Below are 22155 nucleotides of genomic sequence, written 5' to 3'. Positions count from 1 at the left end.
TGAAGTGTATTGCTTGATCTTTCTTTTGCAAGGCCCAGGTACAGGATGGCAAATATAAACAAGACTTACTACTTGCTATAGTGACTGCACTTATACCTGAATTGACTGAATGAGAAGCACGTAGGGGCATTTGATTTCTTAACGCATCCTTTGACGATAGACATTTGCTCCAATATATTAATGCATTTGATTAATGAACATTGGTTGATGTATTATAATGTGGATTGAAGTAGTAACGATCACAATAGCGTGAAGATGAAATTATTAATATCTATGTGTATAGTTTAGTTCAACTACGGTTTACATCTTTCCGGTGCAGAGACAGTGAAATTTAGGTACTCAATTTGACATAAGATGTGAATTAGAATTTTTTATAAAATAAGCGGAGGGCGGACAGAGTTCTCTCTACCAAGAATACGGAAGGGAGTAACATGAGGGTTGTAATTGGCAAAACCAGGCGGTTATATGTATTGTTGTGTTTATGTGTTGTCTGTTCATTTGTTTCTGCATTTATGTGTTTCTTTACTGTGTGGGTATCGAATAGTTTAAATATGGCACATTATAGCAAAAACAACTTGAAAATAGTGTCATGGAAACTTAATGGTGCAAATTGTGCAAACAAAAGGTAAAGACTCTTAACAGGTTAAACGAAATGGCGGCAGATAGAGCCCTATTGCAGGAAGCACATCTGCTGGAAACTGAGGCAGAGAGCCTGAAACAGGGTTGGGTGGGAAGTGTTTTTTGCTCTGCATTTACATCAAGCTCTATAGGAGTTTGTATTCTGATAAGGAAAAACTTGCCAATATCTGAGGTAGATTGTAAAACAACAATGAAGGGAGAATAGTGAGTATCATTTGGAAAGTGTAAAATGTGTCTTATTGTATTTGCAATGTTTATGCACCAAATGGCAAATGTGATATCTCTCTCACACAGTTTATGCAGAATATAGGTCAACCCAACCTCGTTGTGGGAGATTTTATTATTACTCTTGACCCAAAGCTGGATAAAAGTGTAAGCTCTGTGAGTATGTAAAGTATGCTGAAACGGGAGCCTATGACAGGTTTTATAAGAAAACGTAGTCTACATGATGTATGGAGACTCCAACACCCCTGGACAGGCAATATACTTTTCATTCTGGTCATCATAAAATGTTCTCACAAATAGATATGTTACTGACTTACAGAGAAGGAGATATTCATACAATTTTGATCTCTGGACGTGCACAGTCTCGCTTGAAATGTCATTAACATGCCCACCACCAAAGACAAGTGCATGGAAGATAAACATCACACTACTTGATGATGTGGAGATTGGGGACAAGTTTGTGAAGGAAGCAAGGGTTTTCGTGGAGAAAAACTGGACGAATGAAGTAGCGGTGGAATGTGTATGGAAGGCATTCAAATGCTAAATGAGGGGCATGTTGACTGGCCTTTCTAGTAAATAGAAAATAAACCAGGAGTTGGAAGCAAAGGAACGAAGAAAAGAAATTAAAGAAATTGAGAGACACACAATGAATAATTATTCTGTGGAATTTTACTCTGCTATTGAACTCAAAAAAAGGAAGTTGGAGGAATTACTTATTGGAAAGGCTGATGTACTATTGTTTAAAACAAGAAGCAATTATTATGATGATGGAGAAAAATGTTGTCTCCTTGCACACCATCTAAAAGTTATGGAAAATTTAAAATCTATTAAAGCAATTGAAGGCTTCACGGGAGTTATAACACTTGATCCGACTCAGATTAACAGGGAATTCAGAGAATACTTAAGCAATATGCCCCAATCAGCGGGGGTATTACCTGACTCGGGAATGCCCCGGCCGCGAGGGGCATATTGCTATTAGTATTTCGGCCGTGAGTCCGGAATACTAAAAGCAATATTTTAAAAGTTTTATTAAACTTACCTTTTCGTTCTGCCCGTCGCGTGGTTTGGATCTGCATTGAACGTTCCGAGCATTAGAAGGCGTTGAGAGTGCATCCAGGGAATGGAATGCTTCTAACGCTTCAGCTGCTCGGGACGTCTGCTATGCTCTATGTCTGTACTTATTTTTTTAAACGTTACTATGCCTTTTTTTGTTGCTCTTCACAGTCGGGCATACATGATACATATTGGAATGACATTTACAGCTTCCTTTGCACAGCAAAAAATAGGCTCGGTGAATATTGGGCTGATATGGATTTCAAAATAACAGCCATAGGGCCTCATTACACGGATGGCGGTAAGGGTTTATCGGTACCGGTAAGGGCACCGGTACCGGTAAACCCTTACTGCCTTACTACAAGGTCCCATTGCGGGTTGGTACTTTAACGCCTGCTGTTTAGCAGGCGTTAAAGTACCAACCCGCAAAGGGACTAGGGTGCTTATTACGGTACCGCAATTTGCGGCACCGTAATTAGCGCCTTCCCCATTCCCATAGAGCCCTATGGGGCAAAAATGGGAATGGGGAAGGGCAATGGGGGAAGGGGGAATTACTGCCCCGCCAACCTTGGAATAGGGCGGTAATTCCTCTTTCCTCCAAGGCGGTGCCGGTATTTTACCGGCATGGACCAAGGTGCTAATAGCACCTTGGTCCTCTGACTACCGTGTAATGAGGCCCATAGTCATGATTTGTGGTGTGAATATGTGCAGGTACACAGGAATATGCACCCATAAATTGGATGGCGGATACCTGGGGCAGTGCCTCATTAACACAGACAACAAGTAGGAAGTTGGAACATGAGTTTATTGAGAATGAAAAAACAAAGTGTATAAAGAAAACAGTAGCTTTATCTAGTGATAAAATCGAACTTCACAAATATAAGCAAGTGTGGAGAGGAGGTAGGCAGAGGACAAAGCATTGGAGGAGGGTTGGTGAATGTTTGGAGTAGAAAAAAAGTTGCTATACCTAACAGTAACATTAAATTGGGCAGAAACGTTAGGCTTCCAGTTTACATTGAATTACACGTTACTGAGGAAAGGGTGACATAAAAGGGACTGACAATAAAAAAAAGAAGGTTATCAATGCAGAGTAATATTTTACGGGCAACTTCGTGTAGCCTGTGTAAAAAACAGTAGCTTTATGTAGCAATAATATTCAACTTGCCATATATAAATAAGTAAGGGGAGGAGGCAGGAAGAGAACAATTCTTTGGTAGGAGTTTGGAGGCACTTTGGAGCAGAAAAAAAGTAGCTTTATCTAGCAATAACATACAAATGTGTAGAAAATCTTAGGACTTTGTTCACTTTGCATTGAATTGGATGTTGCCGAGGAAAGTAAATGAGCAGTTTGCAAATTGAGGGAAGGATTTTGATGAGCAATCAGGGTTTTCAAAGGTGACACATGAGGTGGTAGAATTGAAGGGAAGAACTGGAGAGTGGAGGAAAACTGGTAGTAGAAGTACACGTGGATGAAGAAGCCGAAGAAGGTGCATTGCTGGATCCATCGGGGAGGATAGTAGACCATTTCAATCTTTCGAATGATTTTGGTTGTCAGTAACTTTCAAATGATGATGGATTATGATGACCGTTACTGACATTATTTGTTGCAATTCAAGTCCAGCATTGGAGAGCAGTTGAACTGCAGTGGGACGCAATGTTCCCTGTAAGGTGCGCGCCTGTGCGGCTGCGCACCTTTGATTTGGAAGCCGCGCATACTGCTTATTTTACCGCGCACTTGCTCCAATCATCATTCTGCTCAAGTCTTTTTTTAAATTTTTGAAACAACGTCCCGTTGGCTGGGCTGGTAATGTGCAATTTTATTTTGTATTTTTTTTTTTTGGGATGCCGTTTGCTGGGCTGGTAATGTGCATGCTCTCTGAACTAGGAGAGGGAGCGCCCTGTCAGCATGAGTCTGCATTCCTGGGGCTTCAAGAGGGAGCCTGCTGGGTGGAGGAGGTGGAGTTTCCCCCGGGCCCAGGCTGGGCTGGGCTCCTTTAGCAAGCTTGGAGGGGGTGGAGTTTGCCCGGGCCCAGCCAGACTGGAACATTCCAGAATCCATTCTCGAAGGAAGCACATGTAACCTCACTGTCAGAGAAAGTTGAGCAGCGCTCCGTTTGGGCTCCATATAAAATCCTGCTGCCTGTCACACTTCCAAACTGTACAGTGCTGTGCCAAGGATTTCAAAGGTGAGTAGGCAGCCCCCACACAGAACCGCTACTTTTTCTTCTTCCCTCCTTATCCTTCTTTCCCTTTGTCCTTTCTCTCCTGCTTCCCCCCTTTGGGCTGGGGAGGGGACCGGTTAGTGCAAAGTGTTATTTTTTCCCCTCCTTCTGTCTCATGGCCTTCTTTCCGTTCTGTCCCGCTTCCCCTCTTTGGGTTGGTTAGTGCGACGTGTTATTTTTCTCCCCTCCCCTTCTGTCTCATGGCCCATGAGATACAAAGGGAGGGGAGAAAAATAACACAACGCCCTGCCTGGCACGTTCTTTTACTCACCCGCCATTGTCACCCCTCTCCTGTATTGCTGCAGGACCTGTATGCCCTCCAACCTTTTTTTTCTCCAGCATGCTCTACTGAGGTTCAGCTCAGTACACAATTTTGGGCCACCCTACGTCACCCCCACTAGCCTTGATCAGCTTTCAGGCGTGCGAGTCTGCTATTTTCTCTGTTCCGTGTCGTACCTTGGTGGTCCATGTGGCGACCCACTTCATGCACTCCGTCCACTTACATAGCTCTCAACCATTTATGTCGCAAAGGCGGATGAAAACACCCGATTTTATTTTTGGCGGGTGAGAGGCCCATTGAAACAAATGGGCGTGCAGGCGGATTAGCGGGTGAGTCAGCTGTGTACAAGGCGGGTGACACCCGCCAAAAGCGTGTGAGTTGAGAGCTATGCACTTAACCTCTCTGTCTGTGCTATTCCCAGGCAGCCCGCCTCTTCCCCTGCCCAATTATAGAAGTCCAGTAGTCTCACGCCCTGGGATCACAGACAGTATGCACCCTATGTCACTAGCCTCACTGCGTGACCTGTCCACCGTCATTCTCCCATCCAGGGGCTCATCACATGTCCTCGTTCATCCGCTCTGCCTGGACTGCATTATTTCCACATTGCTAAGGGATTGGAGCCCTCTGCTCTCCATCCTGGGCATAGGCTCTGCGCCCTTCTCTAGGCATCTGTGTCTTCCAGTCTTAGGCCGCCACAGGGGTCTCACAGATCCTGCCTGCCTTTGCTTAGGCTCCTCTGCTTTCTAAATCTCTTAGGTATGCTGAGGGCCTTTTCATCAGCGGCTGGAGCACTTCCTGGTCCTCTGGTGATATCTCTGGCCCACTCTCATCGCCTGATTCCACTGTGAGCACCACCTGCCATGTGGTTGCCTCTCTCTGTTACTATACCGGAGTCAGTGCAGGAGTTCCCGGGCCCATGGATGCACAGACAACCTCCCGCTGCTCCTGTATCCACTCCGCTGGGGCCAGGCTCTGTCAGCACGTCCGACGCACCGGCCCCCGGCTTGTATTCCTTGCCGGACAGGACTCTGGGTGGCTTCACCAGAGGGCCTCTGAGCACTTTCATACGGGCTAAGCCCAAGAATCTGTTCCAGTGCCTCTCCAGGGTTAAAGCGTCACACAGCCACCTCTCATTACACCGTGGTGCTACCTCTTCAGGCTCCATCAGAGCTAGACTTGGTTTGTATTTTCATATGTGAAGGGCAAAGGTGAGCAGAGCTCGTCCCAATCGTGGCCATCTTGGGGTCACTCGGGACTCAGAAGTGCTAGATGTTAAATACTTGGAATATGAATAGAAGACACCAAACAGTTCAATTGGAGGCTGTCTAAGACTGGCCTCTCCCATAGCTCTGTCTTGAGTGTGCCATATTTAGAAGAATGACATCAGTTCCTACGGTGAAGCCGCGGAAGAGTAGAATTATGTGCTGCGTAATACACAGAGGTGACTCTCCAGCCCAGGTGTGGCGAGCCTCGGCCATATTGTCTGGGGTTAATAGATCTTATTACGAGGAAGAAAAGTCTATTAGCTGCAACGTGAACTTTTCTAATGGCATCCTGCTTTGTTTCCTTCAGAACTGTGACCTTTGTTAACCACACTGATCCGCGATCTCTTTGGAGTGGTGTCTCCTGCAAAGCAGGTACACGATCACAGCTGCTCCATGTAAACACTGATGCACTGCTAACAAACTCTAGTGTTAGTTGGTTTAAACATACGTAGCACAAGGTGTGTACGCCTGTATTAGAGTCTAGTGCGGGTGCAAGGAACTCTGAAGGTTACCTTTTGGGCGCTTTAATGCTTTTGAGATATGTTGTGCTGTACAAAATGGACGAGGACACCAACACCTTAGCACTCACGATGACTCTACTATGCAATAACCTCTGTTGTTGGGAGCTTAATGCAGAGACTGAGTTCACATGTGTGCTACTTAATACAAAATGAATGTATGGAACGAGTTCACACAGCATTTGCCTGATAGACTGCACAAGTGAAGCAAGCAAGCAAAATGTGCAGAATGATTAAAGGTGATTGTTCAATGTAAAATCTTGAGTTGGAAATGCAAAAACAGATTATTTTCCATTGTATACATGTGCGTGATTATAAATAAGTGGCTTATTGTTAGTAAAGGAACTGTTGCTGGGTAGGGTCATTTTCAGCTGAAAGACCCGTCTTCATATCACCCAGCTCTCAAATCATTATGCAGACAAGCAATCCATAAAACTGTCCAAATTAAGTCATTATGCTGTCTCACAAACGCCACTGGAAATCTGCCCGGAATACTTGAGAAATTCACAGGTCCTGTACGTTACTGGGATGGCAGTGCACAGTGATTGCAAGTGGAAGTAGAAAGTAAAGGCTTGCTGGAATTGTATATAAGGCTCAGGAACCTCTATGTGGACCAATCGACAAGGTGGAAGGGTGCATGACCGCTAAGAGGGCGCTGGAGACCATTCTCTTAAAACAAGCATACTCAGTTTCAGATCACTTTGTCACAGTTCCCGAACTACACCAATATCAAGCTGTTTTTCTATGTAATAGGATCTGTGTTCTTAGCACCTACCTACACTGGCTATTTTTCTGTTTGCACCCTTCTCTTCTCATATACTTTCCATATCCCACTCCACTTTATAGTGGTGAGAGCAAGTCCCTCAAGCGCCTTCCTGTGCTCCGAGGCGCTAGGTCACCCTGGGGAGCGGAGATATGCTATGTTGACAGAGGTGAATAAAAAGATTGAATCAAAAGAATTGTTGGCATGAGCCAATCTGGTCGCATTTTTCTCGGTACGTGGCCGCGCAGGCGCGCACCTGACTGAGCCCCCTCCGGGCTGGAGAAAAGATGCAGTATGGAGAGCTCTTTGTTTTGGGCTCCATACTGCCTCTCTCTCCAGCCCCAGTCCCTGGCACTGGTAGTGTCACTCACCTCCTTGATCCGCCCCTTGGGCCCCAGCAGGCCACATACTGCACCTCTTTCCCTGGGGATGGTCATGACTCGTCACTCGTCAGTAAACTAGTAGCCCAGTAAAACGTTGATGACTGGAAGAGAATGCTATCATGGTCTCTTTCGTTCTGCTTTCAAATCGAGGACCTGGGTCCTAAGCTGACCAGAGCCCTGTTGCAAGAGTTTGTGTCACTTAGTCAGCAATATATTTGCAAGGCACTAGTCCGTAGGCAGTCTGTAATGCTCGTATGCATCGCCAGCTTCCCCTGAAGGGTGTTGATATGGATTCTCTTTCCAAGGCAGTTCGAGCAAAAAGTGTATTTATGTGCAGCACAGGGCAAAATGACTGTTGTTTTTTAGCCAGCCTTTTCGTTCATATAGCTTTTGTATACCCTCCGACAGTACCAAGGCCCTGAGGAAAGCAAACACTTCTCTGGTGTATGTATGTACTCATTAGCCCATACAGTTGGTTCAGATCGTTTTTTTAATCTTATTTGCCATTTCAGTCAAAGTGCACGATGGTGCCAAAAATTGCTTGTTTGCATTTACTATCTGAGCATTAGCTATGGGAGTGGGTCAACCCGAAATATGTCCTTCATATGTTGCTGTAACATCCAAAGACAGGCTCGCGCAGGGAGTAGTAACATGTGCAATGTTACACAATGTGCGCGACCAGGCGGCAGGCACAGAATTTCACCTGACCCTAACTATCATAGTATTTTGCATTCCTTGAACTACTTTCTTCCTACCTCTAGTGAGGGTACGGTAAAGTCTACCTGGCGCCATCCCATCCATGTTGATTGGCATTGCTCAGCAGCCCAGGAAAATTGTAAAATGCTCAGCTGTACCCACCCCTTCAGGCTTTTAGTACCATAGAGTGCAGTGGGACCTGCTCTTATTGCATGTAGCGACCTACAAGGAGGCAGGGGTGCACCCAAGTCAAAATGTGGGGGGGAGGAGGTCTAACCCTTCAAATGTTGGGAGTGGAGAGGTGCCACCTTCATAGATTGTGGGGTCAGAGTAAACTTGTGTGGGGTCCTCTAACTTCTTCACACATTCTAATGAGACTATTCTAGTGCTGCTTCAATGTTACTAGCAGTTAACTCTCTCCTTCACATCTGAAACCAGACAGTTAAGGTTTAAGGTGTGCTGTGAGAAATGAGCTTTCTCCTCCTGCCCCCTTACCCTTCTAATCACTCCTCTGACATGGAGTACTAACCTCATCAATTGCCTCAAAAAGTATGCATATGAATGGGGGTGCTACAGCTAACAATGAAACCCTTTACATTAGTAATTGCAGAGACTTTGTTAACTGCATCTGCGTCGAGCACTATTTTTCATCTGTACCCTGCCTGCCGAAGGGTCTGTACGTCAGGCAGGTAATGTCAACATAACCCAACATTTCGGGGGGTGACTGAGGGCTGAATCTCAACCTGCCCACTTATAAGATGCGCCACCTAGCTACAGCCCATGATGTCATCCCCAAAGGGGCAGCAGCGATAGAAATGATTTGTATAAAAGTAGAATTATTTTAAGTTGTCCTTGGAGAAACGCCACAAGATATACTGACATTTTATACTGCCTGGGCAGGACAGGATATTTAACTACTGTGGAATTTATCCCCCAAACTCTGAGAGCTGGCCTGGAGGGGGGGAGTGGGGCTACTAACAGTCTCTCACTCGGGCCGGGCGCTGAAAAATATCATGGGTAGTGGACTGGTGGTGGTCTGGAAGGACATCCAACATTAGACATTGTCAAGTGCAACAGGCAGTGGTATTGCAGTTCTAGCCAGCCTTGGAACACATACCACAGTGCTTCCCTAGACCACCTTGTTATGGGCAGTCAGTCGAGTCCAACTGAGAGGTGTAAGCTGCTCATTTAGTCATCAAGTTTTCTGTAGCTCATATTAGATAAGCATTTTGCTACTTGTACTTGTGTGGCTGCCTTTGTGGGTAAACAATTCAAGATGCAAGCTAATAGCCAGCCATCTTTATATGTATTGTTCATGTTGAATAAAATAAAGTAGTAAACATAATATACTAAAGCTTCTAAACCCTTCCTTGTTAGAGTGTTGCCTCTTGCTGGACCTCTGATTTGGTTGCACAGCACTAAGAGTCCTCTTATGTTGCCGTATTAGTAGTCTGGTAGTCAGTGGTCACGCTTTTCTTGGCAGACTTTCTGAGACTGTCAGGATAACTTTCAGGACAATCTGAGATTACATGATTCAGTGCTTTTTATTTAACTGTCAGTGCCCAATGTCCATCCATACCCCCCCTTCTATTAAGTCGTCTTTGTCATTAATCATGTTCATGTACTGTTTATTTCATTAAACCAACAGAAAGCATTTCCTTTATATTCCATACATTTAGTGAACTGAGAATGCAGGAGCTAATGCTGTGCTACTAATATTAATTTGTGAGGCAGAATCTGTGTTCCACTACCAGAACCCCTCTGTTCTTGTACCAACCCATCATAAAACGAAAGAGCTTGCTAATGTTTAGAGATGTAAAAGTACACAATTTGAGATGAGCTAATTCTTAGGAGGAGAATGGAGCACCCAAATGTCCCTTGAAGTAGAGCTTGTTGTGCCGCAAATTCTCATTCCTCGCTTGCACACTGTGGAATCGGATCACTAAGCCTTGCTCACTGGTGGGGCGCCGGCCTTGCGCCGACCTCCCCCGGTCTGGTGGTGCATCATGCAGTTGTGCACATGACTGAAAAACAGCCCGCACACAGCTATTCTTTGGCGCACACAGCCCAAAAAAATTAGAGGGAACATTGAACACCAGTATAGGGAGCTCCTTCCATCTGGGTGTTATCTTCTAATGCTGGAAGCCCATTTGCTTAGCAAAGGTGGTGAAGTCGTGGCTGCTGAAAGGGGTCCATTGTCGGATTTGATTATGCAGGGTATCCCCCATTCACTCAGCACTTCATCGAATGTGGCGGCCACCTGTGGGAATGCTGTTGTGCAAAGCCTCTTAATAACATGGAATCTTGAGTATTCATTGATGAATACTAGTAGGTAGTCTCCTGTGTCCATCGGGCCGTAGAAATCAATGTCTACTCAGTCCCATTGTCAGTCGGAAATGTGTGTGGGTTTCAATGGTATGGCTGATTCCTCTCTTGCAGTGAATTGGCAGGGCAGGCAGTTTTTTATCCACTTTTCTACAAGGGTGTCCATGAAAGGGAACCAGACGTGGCACCTCAGCTGTTTTTTCATGTTGTCTGCCCCTCTGTGTCCTTCGTCAAATGCTTTAATCAGCTCTGCTCTGAGTGTAAGGGGGATTACTAGCCTGGATCCTCTCAGTAGTATTGTGTTGTCCTTGACGGCAAGTACGGTGTGGATTTTGGCCAACCTCTCAATCTCATGTCTGCTAGCCCCTGGGTGGCTTGCGAGTGGCTGCCTATAGTCTCTCCATTTGTTGTCCGTGGTCTGTCGTATGGACAACATGGACACGTCGGCCGCTGTCACGCTCTCAAGAGTTCACGGTGACATAGCTGAGGTATTCGATGTCTCTCTTCCTTGTTGTATGGTTACCTGTGGGATGACGTGACATGTAATCTGCGGGGTTCTGGTTCCAGCCAGGTCTGTGGATGATCGAGTAGTCGTATTCTTGGAGCCGTATGCCCCACCTCTCGATCCTCAGTGGCATTTTGGTCCTGGGATTACCAAAAAGTGAGAAGAGGGCCTAATGGTCCATGATCAAAGTGAACTTCTTCCCTATGGCGAAGTCGTGGGCGATTTCACATGCCCAGACACCCGCCAGGCTCTCCTTTTTGGCCTGCGAATAAGCTGTTTCTGTGGGCGAGATGGCTCTGCTCGTGTATGCTAGAATGTGCCTGGGGTGTTTGTCTTCTCCACTGGATTGGGCGAGGATGGCGCCAGGTCCAATCAGGCTGGCGTCCACTATTATTTCTGTGTGCCAGGTGGGACCAAAGTAGGCAAGGCATTTAGCTTCGTCTAGCGCCGACTTCACATTATCAAATGTGCTCTGGCATTCATCAGTCCATTGGAATATTATGTCCTTCTCTAGGAGGCATCACAGGGCTCAGTGCAAGTTGCATAGTGGGGGATGTATTGAGCACCGTAGCATGCCATTCTGAGGAATAACTATATGTCCGCCACCTGTCGCGGTGCTTGGAGATTGGTGTTGGTAATTACTTTGTCCGGATCTGGTGTCATCCCTGCATCTGAGAAGACGTGATCAAAAAACCTTAGCCGCTTCTTATTAAACCTGCATTTCTCTATGTTTAGTGTGAGTCCAGCACTCTGTAATGTCTCACACGTGAGCAGTAGTGCGGTGTCATGTTCTTCCTGTGTCGCCCCAAAGACCAACATTTCATCGCTGTAGTTCAGCGAAGATTTGATCGAGTGGATGACGTGCTGGATGGCCTCCTGAAATATATCAGCTGCTGAGGAGATGCCAAAATGGAGACGTCGGCATCAGAAATGGCCTTTGTGGGTTGAGAATGTGATGATCACCCTAGACTGTGGGTGCAGTTCTAGCTGGTGGTACCCATGGACCAGATCGAGTTTCGAAAATGTGGTTGCCCTGTTCGGCTGCACTATCATGTCTTCAATGCACGGGCCGGCGTGACGCTCCCATTGGATGGTGGTGTTGGCCATTCTCATATCGACACATAGACATATGTGTCTGCCTTCCTTAGGGACAATCACTAGTGGGGAAACCCATGGGGTGGGTCCAGTGGCTGGTTCGATGATGCTGTTCCTCAGTAACTCATCCAGCTCCTGTGATACCGCTTCTTGGAGATGAAACCCCACTCTCCTGGGTGCTGGGGAATGGGTCGTAGCCTCTCATCAATGTGCAGTTTTATTAGCACTTTCTTTTAAGTTTCCCAGGTCCTTTGCACAGGCCTGGAAATTTCGACTGAATGACCTCCTTCGAGATTGGATGCCCTCTAGCATTAAAGTCGGACATGGCTTTTAGTGTTTCTGTTGGTGTTCCAGAGGATTGGATCACTTTGCAGTTCTGGTAGTGAAAGTCTATTAGCCCAAGTTCGCTCACGATGTGGTAACTCAGCAGGCAGCAACCCTTTGTGGGGCTGTGTTTCATGTGGATGAAGGTGTTGACTGAACGACCATTATTTACCAGTGTGCACCACAATTGTCCTACAGAGTTCAGAGGGTGGGTGGAAACTCAAAGGAATATTCTCAACAATGTCTTTGTGAGGGCAGTTTCTCAGCATTTGAAAAAACTCCTGTTCCCCCAATATGTTGACTGTTGCTCCTGAGAAACAGTAATGTGTGTTTCCTAGGTTGACAGTGAACCTGAGTGCCTCCTTTGCTTCATGATCATCTCTTATGAGGTTAACATATTCACCTGCTTGATTGTGATCATAGTCATAGGTGTAGTCGTAGTAATGGCCAGATTGTTGCTGATGGTCCCCAAAGTGCTGATGCTGCTGTGAGGGCTCATCATATTCATCCCCAAACCGTGTGATCGGGTCACATTGATCGTAATTTTGCTCCAGGTCCTGAAAAGTCACCTGGACAATGGCTCTTACGAACCGCTGTTGACCTTGGAGCTGTGTTTGCTGTAGGCTTGGAGCGTAATGTGGCCGTTGGAATGCCCTGTTGAAATGGCTACCCTGTCGTGGGGGGGTTCATTCTCAGGGTGGGAAAAGGTTTCCATTCTCGACACATGGATTGGAAATGTCCTTCCCTTCCACAGTTGGAGCATTTTTTGAGCGAGTGCCGGACATGTTCCTGAGTGTGGAAAATTCATTCTGCATCGATAACATTGACTGTGAGTCAGTTGAAATGTTTGTTTGTTTGACCGTCCTCCGGGAGGACCACCTTCTGCAACCCGCTGGGGGTGTATTGCTGCAATGGATCCATTTTGCTAACCTTTGTTGCTTGGTGTGTTCTCAATGGACGCCACTCGTGTGTCAACTTTCTCAAATATTCTTTCAAGTTCACTGACTTCGTCGATGGATAGTGGTTTCTTAAGGAGTTGCTTTCTGAATGTTGGTGAGAGGCATCCTTCGATCACTCGTAGTCTGATCGCCTTGTCTACTGAGAATTCATGAAACCGGCAGTGGATGCTCTTTAGTCGCAGGTATGTGATGAATTTGTCTATGGTTTTATTGGTTATTTGAGAGAACTGGTTGAAGATGTACCGCTCATAGTCTCTGTTTGGTTCGAGGTTGGTGAACATGTCACATAGCGTTGGTGATTTTTTATCTCCTGCTGACTTGATGAAGTAGTTGAAATCTTTGAGAGGGTAGCTTAGGGGCAACATGCTCATCTTGGAAACAAGATGACGCTGAGCAACACAGGTTCAATCTCTGGGTCAGCGCTTAGAAACCTCTGGTTATTAAGCATGTTATAAATAACCAATTACAATTCAACCCACCTGGGGCCTTTGCCACTCTGTGGGATCAGCGTGAATGGGAGTGGCTTCCTCAACAGTGCTGCCTTTGACATCGAGGCCATGACTGGGGGTTGAGTTCCTTGTCTTGTTGGTGAACTTGGGCCGCTCATGATCACCCAAGTGTTGTATGGAGGTTGCTCCCTCTCTCTCCTTCTTACTAATGTCTCTCTCTGGTGGGTGTCTGGGTCACTGGGTGTGTGGCCTGTAGTGTCCTGGATGGTGTGTTTATTGTGTTTATTGAGAAGTAGGGCATACGGAAACCGTGACTGTAAAGATGACTGTATTATGCTTTGCCATTAGCAGGTGGTGTTGTGGCACCCTTTTAAAAACATGTTTTGCAGGTCCTCACCTGTGGCTTTGTTACTTTCCCAGCGTGTGTTGTTCCTAGCCCGGGTTCCTCCTGGTGGTTCTACCACATCCACAAGGGCTCTGTTTGCCCGTCTGTGGCAGCTTCCTCACACATGGGTTCAGGGATTACCCATGCACTGTACTGCTTGGCTCCTGTTGCACGGCTGAAAGTGGCATGAGGAGTTTCAATCTTCTGGCGGGATTGCCGTGCAATTTGACTTGTGCTGGGGCCTGCAGACTGCAGTACGGATGAGGCGGGATAACCTGTTAATGCAAGAGGATGGAGGACTGCCGTGAGGATGAGGCGGGATGGCATGGTACACCGGATGATGGCAGACTGTCATTGGAGGTAGGCAGGATCGCCTGGCAGCACTCCGGGGACACAGTGGGATCACCAGGGAGGCGGACACTGGTGCACAGGCAAACCTCATCGCCAGTTGTTGTACTTCAATACACAATAAGGACGCAACACCAGTATATGGAGCTCCTTCCCTTTATTACCTCCTTCTTACAAGTACATATTTCAACTGTCCCTTCCACCTCTCACTCCACCCCTTTTCCTCCTCCCGCCTCTCACTCTGGTTTCCCTGGTTCCCAATTAAAGGCACAATAGTCTCCAACACCCTCAAATATCAGTTCAAAAACATTTTCTTGCATTACTCTATCGAATTCATCAGGTAATCTGTCAGGGCCAGGACAATTCCCTCCATTTAAACAAAAGACAGTTTTCTTCAATTCATCGGCACTGACATCTGAATCCAAGTCAATTTTTGTCAGTCTCCATCATCTTCGGTAACGGAGAACCATTAAGGTATGTGACCATATCAGCACTATTGTTAGTGCTATCTGTGGAATATAACTTGGCATAATAGTTCCTGAATTCTGCATGGATTACTCCAGGGTCATATGCCAAATAACCGCAGTCCATTTTGATGACACAGATTTATTTATTTATTTTATCTATTTATTTTGTTCATTTGTTATACGGCCAGACCCTGGGGTATCACAGCGTGGTTACAGACAGCTTTAACATTGATCATACATAGCGAAGAATATAGACATTTAAAAAACAGGATCTTACAGTACATTACAGAATGGTATTTACAAATTCAACAGGTGAGCAATCTATTAGTGTTGGTTTGATTGACCATAATACTAATATTGGTTAAACAGCCAGATTTTGAGCTGTTTTTGAAGCAGGGGAATGATGGCTCTCTTTTGATGTTGATGGGAGGGAGTTCAAGGGTTTGGGGCCAGGACATGGAAGCCACTGCCCCCAGCTCTGCTGTTTTTTTAACGGGTTAATACTAGAAATTGATTGTCATTGGATCTCAGTGTTCTGGTAGAGTCTTTTTTCTGCAAGGCGTTATTGAGGTAGATGGGGGCTTTATTGACAAGGCATTTGTGCATGATGCAGAGTATTTTAAAGATAATTCTGGCTTTGATGGGTAACCAGTGAGCATCCTTTCTTATCTTGGAGATGTGGTGGAACTTTTGTATCCCTAAGGCTGCTCTTAGAACTTTATTTTCGATGAGTTGCAATGTACTGAGGTTGGTATTGGAGATCCCTAGTAGTAACACGTTGCAGTAATCCAGCTTGGATAATACCAAGGCCCTGGCCAGGGTGAGGAAGTTGGTAGGAAACAGAAATTGTCAACTTAGTGCGATTAGGTTGGAAGTGTAAGCTGTGGAAGATGAGAGCGTGCTAATATGTTTAGTCATAGTGAGGTTGGCGTCAAGGTATACACCTAATGTTTTTACTTGCTTGAGCACTGGGATCAATGTACCATCTATATTAATAGAGGAATAGTCCGGGTAGAGAGCAGCTATTTTGGATTGGGAGCCCACAATGAGAATTTCTGTTTCTCATCCTTGAGGCAGAGACTATTCACTGCCATCCAATTTTGGATGATGGCATATATTTTATTAATGGTCACGGTGTCTTGGTCATAATTCCCTGAGATGGGTTTGAGGATCTGGGTGTCATCTGCAAAATTGGTGCAGATGACACCCATATCATCAAATGCCAAGAAGAGGAGCTTTGTGTAGGCATTGTAGAGGGTAGGAGAGAGGCATGATCCTTGGGGTACTCCAATAGTGACCTGGATAGGATCAGCTGCTTCTTTTCCAATGGCAACTCTGGAGGTGCGTTCAGCTAGAAAAGATTTCACCCACATAGTGGCTTCAATCGAGAACTTGAAATTGTTGGCTAGTGAGGTATACCATTTGTCATGGTCTACAAGGTCAAATGCTGCAGAATGGTCTAACAGCAAGAGTATACAGAGTTCCCTGAATCTCTGATGGTATGATGGTATCCATCTGGATTTTGAGATCCAGGAGGGCTGTTTTCGTACTATTCTCTGGCCTAAAGCCAGATTGTCTAGTTCCTAGGAGCTGGTTCTGTTCAAGGTGGGCTTGGATTTGTGTGTATGCTATTTTATCGATGATTTTAAGTAAAAATGGGAACGTAGTTATAGGGAGATAATTGGTGAATACTGTGGGGTCCAGTGTAGTTTTTTTTAGAAGTGGGGTGACTGAGGCTTCTTTAATGCTGGCTGGGACTGTGTTCGTGTCGAACGAGGCATTAACAAAATTGGGTGGGGGTGAGGGTGGATGCACATTCTTTGACTAGTTTAGCTGGGACATTATCATCTTTACAGTTAGAGGCTTTTAACTTAGAGGTGGTGTCGGCCACTAGCTCCTGAGTGACCGTGGCAAAATGGAATTGGGAGTTAATGTTGGGGATGGCTAGGGGGTTGGAATTCAAGGCATTTCCTTCTGCTAATGCCAGTCTTTTGGTCGTTTTTTTGTTCTGGAGAAGAGCAATTTTAGAGGCAAGTGCATCTTGTATGGTAGTGCACCATTCTTTACTGGAATTGGTCGGGGATGTGACTGGGGTGGGATTTTCTAATTCTCTAAGGATCTAGAAGAGTTCTTTAGAATCTGATGAGGCATTACTGATCCTCGTGTAATCGGCATTGGCTTTGTGGGAGATGATAGCTGATTTATAGGTTTTGTTGGTGTCCTTGAGCGCTTTGGCGGAGTCAAGGGTGGGATGTTTGTTATGGGAGTGTTCAATGGCACGCTTGGTTCTTCTTAGTGAAACCAGTTCTTTGTTGAACCAAAAGTGGGACTTTTTGTTGGCACGTCATATTTTTGTTTTTATCAGTGCTACTTTGTCGATCGTGAGGGTAAGGCATTTATGGAAGTAGTCAGCAATGGTATTAGTGGTGGTGAGTAGCATGGTGCAAATAGCGCCATGACTACCACCAATCTCGGAATGAGGCCCATAGTCTTAATGTTCCTTTCCTGTGCCAGTGCTTTAGCCTCCGTAAGAGCATGCCTCTTCTCCACAATCTCTTTAGGGTAATCTGGATAGACTGAAAGGGGTTCATCCCTGCCAAGAGTACCTTACCTCTGCCTCTGGCTGCTTTTAGGACCCTTTCTTTAGCACTCAGCTTTGCCATAACCAAAATGATCTGGCGGGGTTTGCCCACAGCCTGCCTGTCAACCCTGTAAGCATAGTCCAGATCCACTGACTCATTAAGACTTGCACCATGAACTTCAGAAATCACTCTGAGGATCCGACCATTCAAGAAAAACTCCAATTCAACATTTTCTTCCAGACCCACTAGGTGAAGAGTGAAGCTTCTGCTCAGCATCTTCAAAGCCATACTTCTCCCTTTTAAATGTTTTATCTTGCTCCACTGGTCATTGTAAGCCCTGAAGCTACTGGCCACCACTGAAGAAAAGCCAGTGTTATCTTTCTCCACCTTCTGTATGCTGGTTTTCAGATATGTGACCTTAGAGGTTAGCTCTGTGAGGGAGAATTTCATCTCACCAACATCCTGAGCAACCTTCAACAGGAGGGTGGAAATGTCTTTAGGTCCAGGAGTCTCCTCAGGTTCAGTGGCCCGTTTTGACTGTTTTTGGCTTAGGATTGTCAGGAATCTCAATCTTCTTCTTGCAAATGTCACTCATTATAGTAGTTACAGGAATTTTCAAACCCCCTGTAGTCAGGGGAGGAAGCAGGAGCTACAGGCGTAAGCTTCTACCTGGCCAACTGACATTCCAGAATCAGGATGTTAACAGTATGGTCCAGTGATATCTTTTGCATTTGTTGTGTCTTCTTTGATCCTCTCCTCTATGCTCTGATTTCCCAGGTGATTGAATGATATCTGTGTCATTGTAGTACTTACACACAGTGCCTCTGTGCAGGAGTAGAAACTATAACCTACTAGACAGGCATTTTCCTAGTTGTGCTTTGTTTTAGGGATGAGGGAGGTAATTAGTAGCTGCAACGAAGGTGGAGATTGCAAATGGGGAATGTAACTGCACTTGTGAGCAGAAATTAACATGCAAGAGAATACAGAGGAATTAAACACAAGGGGTGTTCCTGACACACATATAAGAATTTCAACAATTTAGATTATTTCCTAACATTATTTTCTTTCAAGGGGAGTAGAAATACAATATGCTCTATTTCTTTTTGCTGTGTTGTATTTAATAATGTTTCTTTATCTGCAATGTAGCAAACACTAAAACACTTATTATTGCACAAATCATAATTTCGAATAATCATATATTTTCACAAAAAAACAACACATATCACACCCGGGCAATGTATTCCAAATACTTAGTTTAAGTGCTAACATGTTCTAAAAGTGATGGGTGCAGGTTAAAATGTTCAGGTGCTAAAATATTATTTTACAAAAAACATTTCTTTGTTAGATCCAACAAGAATCCTACCGGGCCTGTCATTTCTAATTCTACAATTCCCATTATGCAAAGGAATGCAGTCGTGTTTGAAGGCATGAGCTAATATGTGGTGAAGTAACATTTCAAAATATAAAAGTGCTGCCCACCTAACGGCAGCTTAAGTCAGCTGCTCCTGCTCTCTCCCCTGCCTGTGGATACCAAACCAAAGGAATGAGTACCGGAAATAAGAAGAGGACTGAAGTTCCTGAAACCCTATTCCCACAAACTCTAAAAAAGATGGAAGAGACACCCAGTAGCAGTGATATGTATGTCCTTTTACTAAAGGTTTCACAGAATGTGGAAAAAATGAAAGGTTCCCTGAATGAATTGACCTAAAAAGTGAACCATTTAGAGATTAGAGTTTTAAAAGTTGAATCTGGTAACTCAGCTTTGACCTCGGAAGTGGCAGGAAGCTTCAGGGCCTATAAGGACTTAAGATCTGAAATCTCAGGCCTAAATAAAAGGAACATGTTCCTGGAGGTTGAAAACAGGAACCTAAATGTGTGCATGCCTGGAAATAAGGAAAGACCTGATTTGGAAAAGGATTTGGATACACGAGTGCTCGGGCCTTGACAGAGCTGCTGGGAAAGGAAATTGTGAGCCCTTGTGACTTGGATTATTCTTACAAAGCTGAGAAAACCAATGACAGACCAAGGCAGATCATTTTGGTTTTAACCAAAGTTAGTGTAAAGGAGAGAATCCTGAAGGCAGCAAGGGAGAAAGGAAAATGTATTCATGATGGGAGTCCCCTGGCCATTTATCCAGATTACCCTAAGGAGATTGTGTAGAAAAGGAGGGCTTTCGAGGTCGCCCAGGCCATAGCACTGGAGAAAAACATTAAGACTATGTTGATAAAACCTGCTATTTTAAAGATTTACATGGATGGAGGCTTGAAAACTAGTATCCATTTAAATACAACTTTGGATTAATTTCAAAGTAGTGAACTATATAAATGTTATATATTGATATTTACTTATTTATGATTAGTTAGTTTACTTTGATAGACATTATCATTTAAATGTGTGGTTCGTAGATATCTTTTACACGAAAGAGAATGCAAATGATATGTGAGGTGCCTTTCTATAAAGAGGAAGTGAAGGAGGTACAGGCATTAATGGCGGAACAAAGGGACTTGAGGTTAGTGCCCTCACATTTATAAGTCTAAGTATGGGTCTGGCTGTGGGATTCACTAAGTTAACAGCTGATCACTTGTGCCCCCTTCCTCTTCTACATTGTGCGTGTCTCAGAAGCTTAGGATGTTTGTATTGTTGGCGCAGGGCCCGGGAATAGAAACCATCCAGGGTTGGCTGGGCCTAAACGAATACATGTTATGTGAGTCTATCCCTCTGGTTAAGGGTATGTTTGGAGGTTTTCTCTATTGCGCAGCTCAGCCGGCGAATGTTTCACTCCAGCCTACCCCCCCCCTTGTACCCTTCCCCATTGAGCATGATGTTAGGGCTGCCGCTTCTCTGCTGCACGTATCGCATGGGAAGGAGCCCTATTCTGCCCTCCGACTCCATGAGCCTAGAACATATTTAAGAAGCTGTGCGGCTGTTGATAGCTTTTCATGCAGTGCGGTGCAGAGGTAGTTTTGATTACTAGCCCGTTTTTAGGCAAAATTGCATGCTGTACTCTCTGGGACCATCACATACAATTAGGTCTATAAGTGCAAGTCACACCAACGTTTGGTATAAGCCTGTACCACACAGTTTTTGGTAGCGAGTTGTGCAGCCAGGCTTATCTCAAGAGTGAATGTGAGCAGTACAAGAAGTTACACAGAGGACTTTCAATCACAGTGGTTCAAGTAGACACTTATACTCAAGGTTTCTTGCTAACACACTTATTGATTTATTACACAATCATTTAGAAAACATTTCACTAGAAGGAGGCAATTTAATATTATATACCAATACTCTTTAATACACAACTCAATTTTAAGACAGTTTAAGCTCAAAGTAGGAGTAGGAGTAGGAGTAAAATAGCAGTTCAGTTACTTAGAAGTGGGCAAAAGGGACAATGTAAGTAGAATAGATCACATTTACTTGTTAGACAGTGCAAGTAGTTTCAGTTCACCAGAAGGGTTCAATTAAAGTCAATAGGCCCAGGCCAAAGTCAATGGGCTAGTGTTCTGGATAGGAAAGAGCAGTTCTGGTATCAAACGGTAAAGTCTTTGCAAAAGTTCTCAGAAGTAGTTTAGGCGAAAAAGAATCATATGTTGGGTCACAAGCTGATTAGGCCTGCAAGTTGGGAAAGTTTCACAAACTTTCACCTCAAGAGTGGCGTTCTCTCAATCGGGTTGGCAAAGTACCTTAGTATGAAGAAACATATGAAGCTGAAGTTGTTGGTTCCTGGCAGTTCCTGCAGATCTTGTGATGAGGTGAGCATGCACAACCTGTATTTATTTTTACTTATAAGTTTTTTTGGACTACTGGTTACTAATACTTGGGGTGCAAACCCACTGGTAAAGCACCTCCGTGAAATGGCACTCAAAATAGAAATAGTACAAGGACCTTGGCTTATATACTCTTTTTAACCATTCAATGATTTTCTTGAAATGTAAAGACTTCTGTTTCATCCAACATTTATTCTTTAAATTAATTTTTCACAGTTAAAAGTCACTGTTATTGGCAATAACACCACCATTATAATCAAGACACAAATAATTATTTGTGTTTTGATTATAATGGTGGTGTTATTCCCAATAGTTGTAACTAGATCTAACAGACCCTGAAGAAGGATTTGAATATCTGAAATGCATAGGCCATTACCACCTAGTTCGATGCATCTGCCAATAACAGTGACTTTTAACTGTGACAAATGTATTTAAAGAATAAATGTTGGATGAAACAGACGTCTATACGTTTCAAGAAAATCATTGAATGGTTACAAAGAGTATATAAGTCAATATATATCACATCATAGTGGTTCCGGGAGTGCAGCCCACACTGCTGGCTTCACAGCCAGTGTCCTTGTACTAGCTCCTGTAGATCTCACTGTTCCTGAGCCTCAGTCGTGGGGACAAGAGGGAGAACGTCGGGGGACTCCTGCACTGCACGGGATCGTCGAAAAAGCAAACAAGATGGAGTCACTTCAGTTCCAGTAGCTGTAGATTCAAGCACACAAGCTGGTGTCCCCATCCCTGGTTAATCCTAACCAGCCTTGAGAATGTATCTAGGTTGCTTACGAGTTGATTAGTCCCACCAACTCAAAGGAAGAAGTCGTCCTTGAAGGGGCATCTCTGTCGAGATTAACTTGGCAATTCAGACCTGCAGCAGGGCTTCACCGGGCCAACCAATGGTC

This window comes from Ambystoma mexicanum, chromosome 5p (assembly GCF_040938575.1).
Source record: "Ambystoma mexicanum isolate Mex_15411 chromosome 5p, UKY_AmexF1_1, whole genome shotgun sequence".
Classification (NCBI taxonomy): domain Eukaryota; kingdom Metazoa; phylum Chordata; class Amphibia; order Caudata; family Ambystomatidae; genus Ambystoma; species Ambystoma mexicanum.
Note: the sequence above shows the minus strand (reverse complement) of the source record.